Source organism: Myotis nattereri, assembly GCF_964212035.1.
Source record: "Myotis nattereri genome assembly, chromosome: X".
NCBI lineage: Eukaryota > Metazoa > Chordata > Mammalia > Chiroptera > Vespertilionidae > Myotis > Myotis nattereri.
Genome location: NC_138078.1, coordinates 86979532 through 86995425, shown reverse-complemented (window position 1 = coordinate 86995425; position 15894 = coordinate 86979532). Strand labels below are relative to the sequence as shown.

The following is a 15894-nucleotide window of genomic DNA, read 5'->3' as shown; positions in this document are numbered from 1 at the left end:
GTACCTTTTGTGTTCTCTTTAACTTTGTATATATTTATTTTCCACTATTTTAGCACTTGCCAATTGACATTGGAACCCTATATTATAAAAGGCCAATATGCAAATTGACCAAATGGTGGAACGACTGGTCATTATGAAATGCACTGACCACCAGCGGGCAGATACTCAACACAGGAGCTGACCCTGGTGGTCAGTGTGCTCCCACAGGGGGAGTGCCACTCGGCCAGAAGCCCTGAATAGGGCTCAAGGCTAGCGAGTGCAGCTGCGGTGGCGGGAGTCTCTCCCGCCTCGCAGCAGCGCTAAGGATGTACATCTGACAGCTTACCAGTAAGCCCTCAAGAGCTCCCAGATTGTGAGAGGGCTCAGGCTGGGCTGAGGGACCCCTCCCTCCGAGTGCACAAATTTTGTGCACTGGGTCTCTAGCAGATATAGAAGTTACAATGGGGGAAGTCTGTACAGGGAGAGAGTCTATTGATAGCTCATGACTAATCTTGACAAAAAAATATCAAAATTATGTAAAACTAGAGGCCCAGTGCATGAAATTCATGCACAGAGGGGAGAGTTCCCTCAGCCCAGCCTGCACCTTCTCTAATTGGGGACCCCTTGGGGATGTCTGACAGTTGGACATCCCTCTCGCAATCTAGGACCACTGGCTCCTAACTGCTTACCTGCCTGCCTGCCTGCCTGATCACCACCAACTGCCTTCCCCTGCAGGCCTGATATGCCCCCAATGGCCCTCCCCTGCCAGCCTGATCTTGTCCGGAACTGCCTTCCCCTCCCAGCCTGGTTGCCCCCAACTGCCTTCCTCTGCAGGCCAATTCAGTTCTGATTGGTAGGTTTCTATGCCAGTCAGCGTCAAAAGCCCTACCACCTAGGCAGCCACTGGCTCTCCACAGCACCCACATTTGGTTCTGATTGATTGGTTTTTATGCCAGTCAGAGTCAAATGCTCCGCCTCCAAGGCAGCCACTAGATCCCCACAGCACCCAGATTTGTTTCTGACTGGTTGGTTTCTATGCCAGTCAACGTCAGAAGCTCCACCTCCTAGGCAGCCGTTGGTTCGTCACAGCATCCACATATGGTTCTGATTGGTCGGTTCCTATGCCAGTCAGTATCTCCGGACCTATCTCCGAGCCCAATCAGAGAGGCAGGGCTGAACAGCAGCCCCTTCAGAGGCCAGGAGAGAAAGAAAGGCTCCACTGCTGGTGAAGCCCAGAAAAAAGAGCAAGAGGAAGAGAGAGGCAAGTACAGATCAACAGCTGCCATTGAGGCAGCGGATCAGATCCTGCCTCTCTCTCTGGGTCTCAGCCCCCTGGGCAATCAGTACTGGGTCGACAGGCTGCAGTAGGGCAGTCAGTGCTGGGTCGCCATGGCAACCCAGCGATGACTGAAGGCCTTCCAGGTTGGTCAGCCTTCGGTTGTGATTGGTCGTTACAACCCTGGGCTTTTATATATTAGGATAGCCCTGGCAAACAGGCCTCAGTTGGTTGAGCACTGTCCGGTGCACCAAAAGGTCATCAGTTCAATTCCTGGTCATGGCACATGCCAGGTTCCAGGCTCTATCCCCAGGAATAAGGGTGGGGGATGTGTAGGAGTCAACCAATTAATGTTCTCTCACATTGATGTTTCTCTCTCTCCCTTTCCCATTGCCTGTCTCTAAAACCAATCAAAACATCTTTTTAAACAATTATCTAAAAATTTAGGTTTTAAAATATAAATCTATCCTGAGCTTTCAGAACCTCCAAGGTGATTTTTTTAACTAATAATTTATTTAAAAAAGGTTTATTTAAGCATCTGAAATGGTGACTTCAACCTTGATTCCTGGCTCAATACTGATGGGAGTAATTTGCTTAACAATCTTTGGACACTGCAAGTAAATGAGTCACATGTGGATCCTCATGTGAAACTGATCCCAAGTGTTAGAACCCTCCCCACAGGAAGCTTTTCTTGTAGTGATTTTCAGAGTCTTGGTAGGCATCCAAACTGTTCCTTTCACATTGAGATTCTTTTCCTTTGTACCTCTGTTCTACTCAGCACACACCTTCTCCAAAGTCTTTCCATTGAGACAGGTTAGAGCAGCCGTGGGCAAACTACGGCCCGTGGGCCCGATCCGCCCATTTGAAATGAATAAAACTAAAAAAAAAAAAACTGTACCCTTTTATGTAATGATGTTTACTTTGAATTTATATTAGTTCACACAAACACTCCATCCATGCATTTGTTCCAGCCCTCCAGTCCAGTTTAAGAACGCTTTGTGGCCCTCGAGTCAAAAATTTTGCCCACCCCTGGGTTAGAGCAATCCTAATTCGTTGAGTCACCACCTATGGCTCCACAAAGTGTCTTTCCGGTATTCTTAAAAGCCATGGCTGTGATTTGGCTTCCTGACTTCATTTGTTCCTCTGGGAGAAGGAAGAGCTGTGACACAGAAGCATGAGTGGGTGGGATGAATTATGCTGCAGTTGTGACCTTGACTTTCTCAAAGAGGAGGTCAATATTTTTATAAGGCCCACTTATACTGATAGCCATAATCAAAGGAAAGAAAATCGTATGTTTAATTAAAGTACCAGAGGATTCTATGAAAAACAATATTCTCTCCTCTCTAGTTCTCTGGGGAAACAAAGTGAGGGAAACTATAAATGTTCCTATTGAATAAGGGGATGAGATTCCGCTCCCTCACATATACATGTAAAGGAAAACCCTTCACCGTTTCCCACAATGTCAACCTTTCATCCAAAATTGGAGGTTCAGACTCTGAATTATTCAGTCACAGTTCATGTAAGTTAAAAACAAAGAAATAGTGGGTGATGAGTTCAGTACACTATACACAATATAGGCATAACAGGAAGTTGTGACTGCATGTACATTTATTATTTGATTGTCTGAATTCACAACTATCTTTCAAAAGGGACAAAGCTAAAATTAGAAAGTTTTATCCTGAGTCCCATAAGCTGTAAAGGCAATTGGTCTCAGGTGCAGGAGACCAATAATTGGTCATGTCATCCCTTTATGAATGTTTGTGCAGCGCTAAAGGCTAGTATAGAGGGTTATGTGTTCTGTACAAAGGATTTTATTTGCCTCTAATGGTGTTCTATTCCCATGTGAAATCTCGTACTGCAACCCAAATCACTGGAACATCAAATAAAATGAATGATAGTTCAGAGTTTCTTGGGGGAATCAGAAACTTGGTAAAATTGTAAGACATGAAACAACTAATTCAAAGGGTTCAGAAGACCTTAAAGATGACTTTAAATGGTGTTTACATGTTTTATTTAATAGCAGGAAAACATCTCATTTTAATACTAATGTTGCCAATGTCATGTTTTTTAACGCAGTTAGAACCAAACCTTAGTTATATGCACTGGGGAAAGAAGTGGTCCTAAGTGATTAAAACCAATGTACAACCCAACACCAATATTATCATATATACAGATCATGGATCAGTATCTCTAAGTAGTAGCCAAGAAAAACTTAGTATTTCAGCCTTTGAAAAGATAATTTGCTCAGCTAAATCAACTTCATAGATAATTCCACTATCAATATATACATCCATTAAAATACAATGTTAACAACAAAGCAACGTCGATTTGTACATGTTGTGACTGCTCTGGTATTAGTCCAAGAAAAACATATATATCTGGAAGGGTTAAAGAGAATAAAACGGGGCAGCGGAAACTTATTGTGCTTAGCAGGTATCTTGCAGAAAGCTTGCAGCCTTGAGCTCCGCATAGCCTATATCCGTGGTTGGCAAACTGCAGCTCGCGAGTTACATGGGGCTCTTTGGCCCCTTGAGTGTGGCTCTTCCAAAGCCTTAGGAGTACCCTAACTAAGTTAATAACAATGTACCTACCTATATAGTTTAAGTTTAAAAATTTTGGCTCTCAAAAGAAATTTCAATCGTTGTACTGTTGATATTTGGCTCTGTTGACTAATGAGTTTGTCGACCACTGGCCTAGATAACCACTAGACACCTGGCACCGGGAGGAGCCAAGGACGGACCAGACCCTTACTTCAGCAGAACTGTTTGCAGCCAGCAGAGGTTAATAAAAGTCTGCCTCCCTCTTCAGTCTCTGCTGATTCCTTTGTCAGGCTCAGCCCACCTGCACCCAGGTGCCTGAAATGAAAGCTTTTTTTTTTGATACATTATGGCCTCATGTCATAGGTGCGCAACCCCAGCCTACTCTGAACCTTTCAGTATCTATTCAGGTTTGTCTACATGAAGGTAAACACAATAGCATTTGAGTGTCCTTAGAAACTATGGATCATAGTAGATTGATGCATGAACTAATTCTGACCAATTAAAGGTACCCATTAGATGTAATAATACCATTTCCAAACATTTGTATATATTTCATTGAAGCATAACATTCACTCTCCATTTATTTCACCCAATTTATAAAAGGTTGACTATGCTAATTTTCCATCTCTGTCTTCTCAGTGGTTTTGACTTCAATGTTGAGACAGATAGATTATAATGTCCTTAGAAAACACCAAAGAAGAAATTTCATCTTTCTCTCTATACTCCGTTGTTTCCTTAAGAGGGTTTTATCTGGCTAGATTTATTCTCCCCATCATGTCTTGCTGGAAATATCTGCTCTATTTTATAGTATTCACACAGTTTTTAAGACTTTCTCACAAAAGAGGAAATGTGTGTTTTTTCTAGTTGCTCATATAATATGAAAATAAATTCCTCTTATATATTCACAACAAACTGTAAATGCCTGAGTTACATATAAAAATATCCTGAGGGAAGTAGTTTAAGTAAAAATGCTCTCTCAAAGGATACAGTTCTTTATTTATTAAAATCAATTTCTTAAACTCTCAAAACTACTTAGGAGACAGTCGAAATGGCTCAAGTCCAAATCTTTTAAAATACCCGATAGGCTACAGAAAAAATATTTTCCTCTCCTGTGCTCCTTTAAAAATTGTTAGGAAAGTTTCAAGAGACAGTCCTAATCTTATTTAAAATTTTCTCCATAGGTTTGAAATTATGAATATAATTACGTAGGACACTAACTAAAATCGCCTTCTTAGTAATATAACTAGTCAAACTTATAATAAAATATTAACTTCCACAAGAAAAATGTATTGGCTCATTTTCCTAAGCTACCACACACTCCGCAGGACATTCAATTTCTTTTAGTTTAGTGGAATTTTGTTAAAATGAACTTAACTCCAAGAAATCAAATTCCTAATTTGTAAACCCTAAATATGAAACAGAGCTGACATCAAGTTTATCTGTTGTGAAGAAGATAACAAGTTCTTTAAATGCAAAGAAGAAAACAGAGAGGCATTAGAGAATACCACCCATGCCATGTCCCTTTGTCCTACACCACTTTGTATGTTATACTGTCTGATTTTGGTGGACATCAAAGAAGCTAAATGAATTTTCTTTCCCGGTAACAGGGGTAAGGAGAGTTGAAGGGTAATTACAATTTGATGACTAAACAACACAAATGTTATTTTGAGTTATTCTCACCTACCAGGTGCAATTCCAAAACATATCATTAAAGACTCATTATAGAATATGAAAGATACATACAAGGAAATGTATTGTTCACAAATATTTTTAGCATGATCCCTGCAACCAAAACAAAAAGCACCATTTGGGTCCTCATGGTGGATGTCAAAAAAATCTCAGCAAGTCCAAATGTTTTACTGTCTCAGAGTGGGATCTGTAATGGTAATTGTTCTGTGTTGTTGTCGTTGTTTTCTGGTTTATTTTCATATAAAATTTTAAAGCCTCTTTCCCCTAAAACTGAGAAAGATACTATGGAAATTATGTATGTGTTTGTGTGCACATATGTGCACTCTTAATCATAGTTAAATATCTTAATAAATTCACCTTTAATAATTTTTTTCAAAACATAATCATTGAACTATTGCTTTGAAAAACACACAAAATCTTTAAACAACTTGGGAAATGTTAAGGCTTACCTAAGAAAAATTAAGTCAAACATTCATTATTTTTCTCTTGTACAGTGATATAAAATCATCTAAAGCAAAATAACAACAAAACAATAATAAACATGTCCAGGACTTATAGAAAAAAAACCTTTATAGGACAACAATGCAGTAAAAAGTTCCTAAGAAAGGGATATTAACACTCAACTATATTCAACTGGCTTGTACTCAGGTACTGAAAAATCTAGAAACATAGCTCCAAAAAAGATGCATATTTATACATGGTAAGTCTTTCAAAACATATAAATGCTTTTTAAAGAAAGCATAATGTTTTAATTGCTGAAGGATCTTTGGCCTTCTTAAAAATGACAAGACCTTTCAATTAGAATAGTTAAAAGCCAAAACAAACACTAACATTGAAATTGAAGACATGGTTTTGTCTTCATTTACAAACAAACTGCATTGAAAGAACATGCATTGAACAATGTAGCTTTACTGGTTGTGAAATCAAAGCAAGTGAACCCATATTGACTCTTTCATCTTACAAATAAACTAAAAAATTTTAGTGACTTGTCTTAGATAATACAGTTTGTTAATGACAAAACTATGATTGAAATAAACCACTCCTCAATCCTTACACACCTCCCATTCAACTATATTATCAACAACTAACAAAGAAATCATCAATTAGTGGTTACAAGTGTTTTGGTTATTTTTTGTTCATAAAGAAATATTGGATGAAGCATACAATTTATAAAAATATGACCAATTTGTATAATTCAGAAGTGAAAGAAATGCCAAGGAGATATCTTTTTAATTATTTATTATGGATTCCATCATCAAGGCAAGGGAAACTGTAGATAATAAAAACTCTGCAGATGTCCAAAAATATAATTTCCTTCTGCTTCCCATATACTAATAAATAGAATAGTTAGTTGTTCAGCATAGATATAGAGTCCTATCATACTGTAATCCATTACTATGGATTGAAGACATACCAATGAAGTATCTATAAAAAGCCAGCGACTGGAATGCTGTAATGACCAGTCACTATGACACCCATTGTGGCCAGCGAACCAGCCCAATCGAGGCTGGGGTGGCTGGCCAACCCCCCCATCCGCGGCCCTTCCTGGGGCCGGCCCCACCCCCAATGGCCCCCACCACCCCATCAGCCCGCAGCCCCTCCCTCCATCCGGCCCCACGCAATTGCTCCTCAACTGAATAGCTGGTGGGGCCAGCAGGCCAACCTCCTGCAGCCATCCCCCTGCCCGACCCCACCCCAGATCACCCTCCCCCACCCCAATCAGGGGAAGGGCTTATGGCCAACCGCCTGGAATCTTTCCCCAGCTGGCCCAACCCCCAAAGGGCCCCTACCACCCGTTCTGCCTTTGGCCCCTCCCCCAGCCAGCTTCGCCCCCAATTGCCTCCCACTCCCATCTGGGGCAGGGCTGGCTACTCAACCAGCCATGGCCCCTCCCCCAGGCTGCTTGCCCCTGACCGGTCCCCTGTACACACACAGATCTTAACAATGATTAGTTTTAAACAGACATATCAAAGGTAAAAGTAATAAAGGTAAAAATAAACAGTGGGACTACATCAAACTAAAAAGTTTCTGCACAGCCAAGGAAACCATCAACAAAATGAAAAAGCAACTTGAATGGAAGAAGGTATTTACAAAGCATCTATACCAGTGGTCGGCAAACTCATTAGTCAACAGATCAAACATCAACAGTACAATGATTGTAATTTCTTTTGAGAGCCAAATTTTTTAAACTTAAACTATATGGGTAGGTACATTGTTATTAATTTAATTAGGGTACTCCTAAGGCTTAGGAAGAGCCACACTCAAGGGGCCAAAGAGCCGCATGTGACTCGCAAGCCGCAGTTTGCCAACCACGGATCTATACTAATAATAGCCTAGGTCAATGGTTGGCAAACCGCGGTTCGAAAGCCACATGCGGCTCTTTGGCCCCTTGAGTGTGGCTCTTCCATAAAATACCACGTGCGGGCGCGCATGTACAGTGCGATTGAAACTTCGTGGCCCATGCGCAGAAGTCAGTTTTCGGCCTGGACGAGTCTATTTTGAAGAAGTGGCATTAGAAAAAGTGGGGGGTGTTGGTCGGTCAGGCGACGGTAGACACAGCGCAGGTGGGCCACGGAATGCGCAGCACGGGGGAGGTACATTGTTTTGAGGTACATTTGCTAAGGTCCACCTCTTCAAACTCTCCCATCCACACTCATCTATCTGAAACAAGTATACAAGACGAGTGTGGATGGGAGAGTTGGAAGGGGTCGACCTCAGGAAATGTACCTCAATCAGATTAAGGACGTTTTGAGCAAAGGCCAGCTTAGGAGTACCCTAATTAAGTTAATAACAATGTACCTACCTACATAGTTTAAGTTTAAAAAATTTGGCTCTCAAAGAAATTTCAATCGTTGTACTGTTGATATTTGGCTCTGTTGACTAATGAGTTTGCTGACCACTGACCTAGGTGGTTGTCACACCCTCACACAGTGATGCCCTCACACCATCACAAGGAGGTTGCATGCACTGCGGGCACGCGCAGGTGGGTGGGGCCTAGGGGTCCGGCGGCTGCTCGCGCGGTGGAGTCAGGACCCCCAGCTCTGGTCTACCTCTTTGGGGTAATCGATCGAGGAGCCCCGGGGTCCTGGATCTTGCGCGATTTCACATACCGGGTCACTAGTATATTAATAATAGGCTAATATCCAAAATATATAAAGAGCTCATTCAACTGAATACACATACACACACATACACACACACACAACCAATACAATTTAAAAATTGGAGCTCTAAATAGACATTTTTCCAAAGAAGACATACTGAGGACCAACAGGTACATGAAAAGATGCTCAACATCATTGATCATGAGGGGAATTCAAATCAAAATCACAATGAGGTATCAACTCACAGGTGCTTGGATATGACTTTACATACTGTTAGGTTGGATATTAAGACAAAGACTGGAACTAACAAGTGGTGGCAAGAACATGGAGAAAAGAGAACCCTTGTGCACTATTAGTGGAAATATAAATTGGTGCAGCCACTTTGAAAAACAGTATAGCGGTTCCTCAAAAATAAAAAAAAAAATAGAATTACCATTCTATCCAGCAATTCTACTTCTGGGTATTCATCTGAAGAAAATCACACTAATTCAGAAAGATATATGCACCCCAGTATTAACTACAGCTTTATTTGTAATATCTAAGACATGGAAAAACCTAAGTATCCATTGATAGATAAATGGATGAAGAAATTGTGATAGACACACACACACACACACACACACACACACACACACACACACTAAAACAAGCATGTCAAACTCATGGGCCACATGCGGAACACAATGAATATTTTTGCAGCCCAGCCAATATAAAGGTATGTAAGAAACGTTTTAATAAAAATTTCCTTACTTAATTTTTATAATATCCTGTAATACATAACTTGAGGCCCAGTGCACAAAATTCATGCCCTGGGGAAAGGGGCTCCCTCAGCCTGGCCTGCACCCTCTTGCAGTCTGGGACTCCTTGGGGGATATCTGCCTGCCAGCTTAGGCCTACTCTTGCAGTCCGGAACCCCTCGCTCCTTACCAACCGCCTGCTCGCTGCTCACCACTCAGCTTGCTGCTCCTTAGCGCTGCTGCGACGGGAGAGGTTTCCACCATTGACACTGTGCTCACCAGCCATGAGCCCGGCTTCTGGCTGAATGGCGCTCCCCCTGCATTGAGCATCTGCCCCCTGGTGGTCAGAGTGCATTTAGCAACCAGTCGTTCCTCCATTCAGTCAATTTGCATATTAGGGTATTATATAGGATTATTATAATGACTAATGACTGATTACTATAATCGTGTTGCATTCATTTCCCTTATGCGCCTTACGCACAGGCGCACCATTTCTCTCCACTAATACTAGCAGCAAATATTTTAGCAGCTGACTGCCAAGTCATTAGTCTTGGACTGACTTGTTTGGTGTGTGCAACAGGAAATATTTTGCTTTCGGAGAACAATAAAAAATAGGTTTATTTGTGTTATGCTTATTAATTTATGTAGTTATTCAGTGTCTTGTAAGTTAATGTTTAAGAAAAAATATTAATTTTTATTAAAATGTTCTATTATTTTATGTTAATGATTACTAATTTATTTCAGCCCTTTGTATTCAGCATGTCTCTAGTGAAATAAACCTATGTTTCTATGAAAATGGAAGCTTTTGTTTTTTTGCAGCCACATAAACTTAAACCTTGTTTATTTGGCCCATGTTAGCCTTTGAGTTTGACATGCTTGCACTAAAATATTATTCAGCCATAAAAAAAAAAATCTTGCCATTAGAAATGGATGGACATCAAGGGTATTATGCTGAGTGAACTGTGAGACAGAGAAGGACAAATATCATATGCTCGCTCTTATTATGTGGAATCTAAAATATATATCTACTAGAGGCCCAAAGCATGAAATTTGTGCAAGGGACTCGGCCCCTGCAGCCCTCACCAGCCCTTACAGCCCCTTGCAGTCCCGGCTACATCTGGAAGGTTGTTCTTCGGTCTAATTAGCATATTAGCTCTTTATTATATAGGATATGTATATCTATAAGTATATAGGCATGTAAATCTATAGAAAGATATATAGATGATATAGATAGATATAGATATATAGAGAGAGATAGAGATATAGAGATATAGAGATATAGAGATAGATAGATAGATAGATAGATAGATAGATAGATAGATAACCTAAGCTATTGGACACAGAGAACAAATTAGTGGTTACCAGAGGTGGGGGTGGAGGGTGGGAAAAATGAGTGAACTGTTCTTTTGTTTGAAAAAATTCAATTACAAAATCAATATATAACTCTAACCACAATGTAAAGGAGAAATAAGATAAAACTAAGTTAAAATTTAATACAGGCACACCTCATTTTATTGTGCTTCACTTTATTGTACCCAAAGATATTCCTTTTTCATCAACATGGACACAAGACACCACCAGCGAAAAGATTACCACTTGCTGAAGGCTCATATGATGGTTAGTCTTTTATAGCAATGAAGTATTTTTAAATTCAGGTATCCAGATTATTTTTAGACATGACGTTATTGTACACTTTAATAGACATTTATAGCATAACGTTCATATGCACTGGGAAACCAAAAAATTCGTATGACTTGCTTTATCGCAATATTCACTTTATTGCACTGGTCTGGAATCAGACTTGCAATATTTCTGACATATATGACTATAATAACTAGTTTATGTCTAAATGCTTGGACATGACTATCCATACAAGAGGATTTAAGTAGTCAATGCTTGCACCAATATATTATATATATATGTAACATGGCCATTCATATGTCAGCTACAAGAGACATATTGGTGACCTGAATTTCAAAAATGCATTGTTCTCAGTAAAATATTTTTAAAACAGCAAATAATTATTGTTACAAATTTCTAAAAATATAAATAAAACATTTTCTCCCCTCGGAAAAAAAAGAAAATGGCCAAATGTGATGAACAAGGAATGTCAAAGATGACTCTAAATCTCTGAATCATACACACAGGGATCTGAACCAAAACCATGAATGGATGGGTAAGTTCTCTAAGACGAAGACTAATATATATACCATCAAAAATAGTTGACTCCTATTATGTAATCTCAAATCTGTTGAGAGCTCACAAACTAAAAAGTCTAGTATCATGTTACATATAGCTCCAGAGTATGTATCCGGCATGTTGCTTACATCTCCCCAGGACTATTTGATAATTCATATTTATCTAGAATTCCTCATATCAATAGTTTCAGAAATCTCCAGACACATATTTGAAAAATAAATATACATATATAATTTGTTCTCAGTCCTCAAAATTAATTGCTCTATACCTGTCTGTTATGAGCTTTTATTACTCCAATTTTCCAAAATTATTTGAAAGAGTTGAAAAATGGATTAAGGTGAATGCTTGCATAAGACTAGTGTCATCAGCAAGTTAAGACACATGATTTCAACATGTAAAGACATCATTGTTGCCGAAACCGGTTTGGCTCAGTGGATGGAGCATCGGCCTGCGGACTGAAATGTCCCGGGTTTGATTCCGGTCAAGAGCATGTACCTGGGTTGCGGGCACATCCTCAGTGGGAGATGTGCAGGAGGCAGCTGATCGATGTTTCTCTCTCATCAATGTTTCTAACTCTCTATCTCTCTCCCTTCCTCTCTGTAAAAAATCAATAAAATATATTAAAAAAATAATAATAATAATAAAAATAAAGACATTGTAATTTATATCAACAACAAAAAAAAACAACAACCAGAATTGATGAAAATCTCACGTAATAACAACTTGGCACAGCACACACTGCATTCTATTCCTGGGAGAAAATGATGAGTAAATAAACTGACAGGAATGTTTTTCTTTGCAGTACAAAATATGTCATGAGGCCAGAGAATACCTGCAAGTAGATGTCCCATACCACTTACATTATAAAGTTATTTTCCCATTTCAATTGATTCTTATAGTGCTGACCTCAATGACACTACAAAATTCTTAAGCATTTTCTATATTAAAAAAATTCATTAATGCTTCATATAGTTTTAGTGCTGGGTCCATTTTAGGGTATTCTTATTCTTTGACAAATACTAATTCACATGAAAATTTAGGATACCCAAATGTTTAAAAAATCTGCTTAAAAATCCATTTTAGCACTTGGTCTTCAATATTTTTTGATGGATGCTGAATGCACAAATTTAAGAAATTATTTCCAGAAAACTCTTTTAAAAGCTGTTATCAAGGGTGGTATTGGTACCACAGCCTTGCCCCATAAAACATCCAGAACATAACTCTACTCAGGCAGTATCCTCCGAAATACACAGAATTGGTTTCAATCTGCATATTTTCAGTAACACTGTATGCTGCAGAGCAGACCTTACAAAAAGGAGTGGGTTGATTCTGGGTATATGAAGGCTTAAGGTTCATGTTCATATGGCAGACCACTAATCATCTCATTGAAGCTGATTTTGTTTTTCAAGTTACACTATAAGGTTATAATGCCTTCTATATTCTGCCTTCATGGATTCCATCTCAACAGAAGACTTTCAGGTTTAAACTGCCTGATGTGAGAGGCTGTACACCTATAGCTTTGCTGCCCAGGTGGGAAATCTCCCCAAATTAGCTGCCCATTATCTAACACCAGTTGAACAGCTGGGGTCATAGAGCAAACACTGTTATCTTAGTGCACAAGGATCTTTCAATCGACCACACAGCCACCCCATGTACCTACACTCCAGGTGCTAGCTGGCATCTTAATTGTGAATTGTCAGCTATCCAGCTCCTATCAAAAGTCCACCTGAGGATTATAGATATTCCAGGGGGAGAGCTTCAGGGACATTTCTCAAGCACCTCCTGGTAGCGGGTTGGAATACTGGAAGCTGCATACCAGCACTATTACTCAGGGTCTTTACAGAAACATCACGAACTTGGTTGTTGTTGTTTTTTTAACTCAAGGCCCTATGTATGAAATTATCATGCATAGAAATCCTCTGTACTGTATGGAAAACTATCAAAGACCCATTGTACTGTTTACTGCAATATGCCTCATTTATAGACCACAAAATAATCTGAACTCAGAATTAGAATGTTCTTCCTGAAAAACAGACACACTGCCATTCATCAGATGACAGCTGTGTTTCCCAATACTCTGCTTTTTTCTCCCCTTGGCTACATGGAAAATTATAACTATTTTATACTCGATTCATTACCTAGCATTGTCCTAGGCTTTTTGAAAAGTACCACCTTCCCTCCTTGTTGACTTGGAGTTGTATTTTGACCCTCATCTTCATGGTAGTGGGATGCCTGCATCTCCTATTGCAAGCTGCAAGTGCTTTTAGTAACTGCCCCATAATAATAAGAGAAGTATATAAAACTCTAGTACGTGTCCAAGACTTTTAGTTAAATTAATAAATCAAAAATAATATTTCAGCCCGGCCAGTGTTGCACAGTGGTTGAGCATTGACCCTTGAACCAGGAGGTTACAGTTTGATTTCCAGTGAGGGCACATGCCCAGATTGTGGACTTGATCCCTCGTGGGGGGATTGCAGGAGGCAGCCAATCAATGACTCTCTCTCATCATTGATGTTTCTATTTCTCCCTATCCCTTCCTCTCTGAAATCAAATAAAATCCTATATAATAAAAGTCTATTATGCAAATTGTCCCCTAGGGCAGTCATTTGAATGTGAGACCTGGAGTTCAACCGCTCGCTATGACATGCGCTGACCACCAGGAGGCGGCGCGAAACATGGCAGACGTTGGCAATGTGGCACTGGCAACCAGCAGCAGTGGAGGTGCTGCCAGCCCCAATGGGCCCCAACAAGAGCGGGACCGCGGACACAATGGTGGAGCAGGTGAGCGGGTGGTGTCAGACCAAGGCGGGTGCAAACGGGGGCCTGATCACCCCACAGACAGAAACCAGCAGTGGAGGGGTGGGGGGAGAGGGTGGAGCCACCGCCCAGCTCTCAGGCACTGAGGGAGCCGGGCAGGGGTCCCGGCCCCAACCGATCATCCCACAGGCAGGATGGTGGAGCAGGTGAGGGGGCAGCACCAGGCCAAGGCAGGGTGCTAGGCGGGGCTACAGGGCTGCGGGGCTGTGAGGCTGGGGGCACAAGCTGGGGCACAATCACCGCAGGCCACCCTGAGGGATCCCACAAATTCATGCACTGGGCCTCTAGTATATTATAAAAATAATATTTCAAATGCCACATACTGATAAGCATTTTCTTCCCAAGACAAATTAGGACTATATGGAAAATGTAATAAAATGTATATTAAATGTTTTCAAATGCAAGAAATTAGCATTCTATTAAGGAATCCATTTAATTATTAGTTTGCTTCTACTATGAGAATATTGGATGTGCCTTAAAGTTGTGTTCTGAAGCTAAAATTATATAATTAAAAATTCAATGTCAATATATATGGTACCTTAGCTAAATGAACATGGATATGATTGCTGTTAATTCAAATTATTGACCAAGATTTTAAAAGAAAGCATAAAATTTAATGTAAGTGCACTAAATTTATTGTTTTTTATTCTATGTAAACATGTACCAGGATCTTGTATAATGATTTATGCATTTAAAAGTTAAAGCAAACAAATTTAAACACCAATATTAAACATTCCTGTTTTAGTAATACTATTTTATGAGATGTGCTCACAATTTTAAGTCTTTCTCACATTTCTGCATCATAAAAAAATTGTCCTCATTTTTCCGTTTTCCATAGGTAGACCAATGAAAAATGTTCTAAGAGTATCAATCTGCAACTACCTTGATATTAACTTTCTAAGTAGTATTGGCTCCTTTGCCAAGTTTTTGATAAGTTTAATACAAGCTGTTTAAATAGTTATTAGCAACCATAATTCAGAAAGTGCTTTCTATTCCTAAATTGTATTACTGTCAAGAGTCAGCTATTTTCATTATGATGCTTATATTAAAATGCACATATATTAATACACACACAAAATCTAAAGAGAAGTCAGAAAATATCAATGAAAACAAATGGTCTAGAAGTAATGCAAATAATGACACACATATAAACTCTAAAAGATATTTTATCTGTTTTTCACTGGCTTAAAATCATTGGCTGAGGAAACTATCAGCAGAGTAAGTGAACATACACCCTATGACATGAGTTTGGCAGATCAATCACTAAGATTCCAAGCAAAAAAGAAAAAAATTCCTAGTGGAGTAAAATACCCCTCAAGCTGTAAGGCAATTTCAGCAACAACCCTGCAAAGAATTCTACACAATCACAACTCTCTGATACTATTCTTCAAACCAGTATTTGTTGTTTTTGTCATGTGTTGAGAAAGTTTAGTCACAATGATTTATTGCTACACATTTCTTTGGATCTTCATAAAATGTACTGCCAAGTCCTTATACATCCTGTAATGGGTTGGCTGGGAATAAAATTTTCCAAACTCATTGGTCATTTCTGA

General features: G+C 39.6%; 1 protein-coding gene across 1 annotated transcript in view; it reads right to left on the bottom strand.

Moving 5' to 3' along the window:
* The window catches only part of DIAPH2 (diaphanous related formin 2), a 940956-nt gene that overhangs the window by 707924 nt on the left and 217138 nt on the right, over positions 1–15894 (bottom strand). The gene's annotated exons all lie outside the window — the stretch shown is intronic.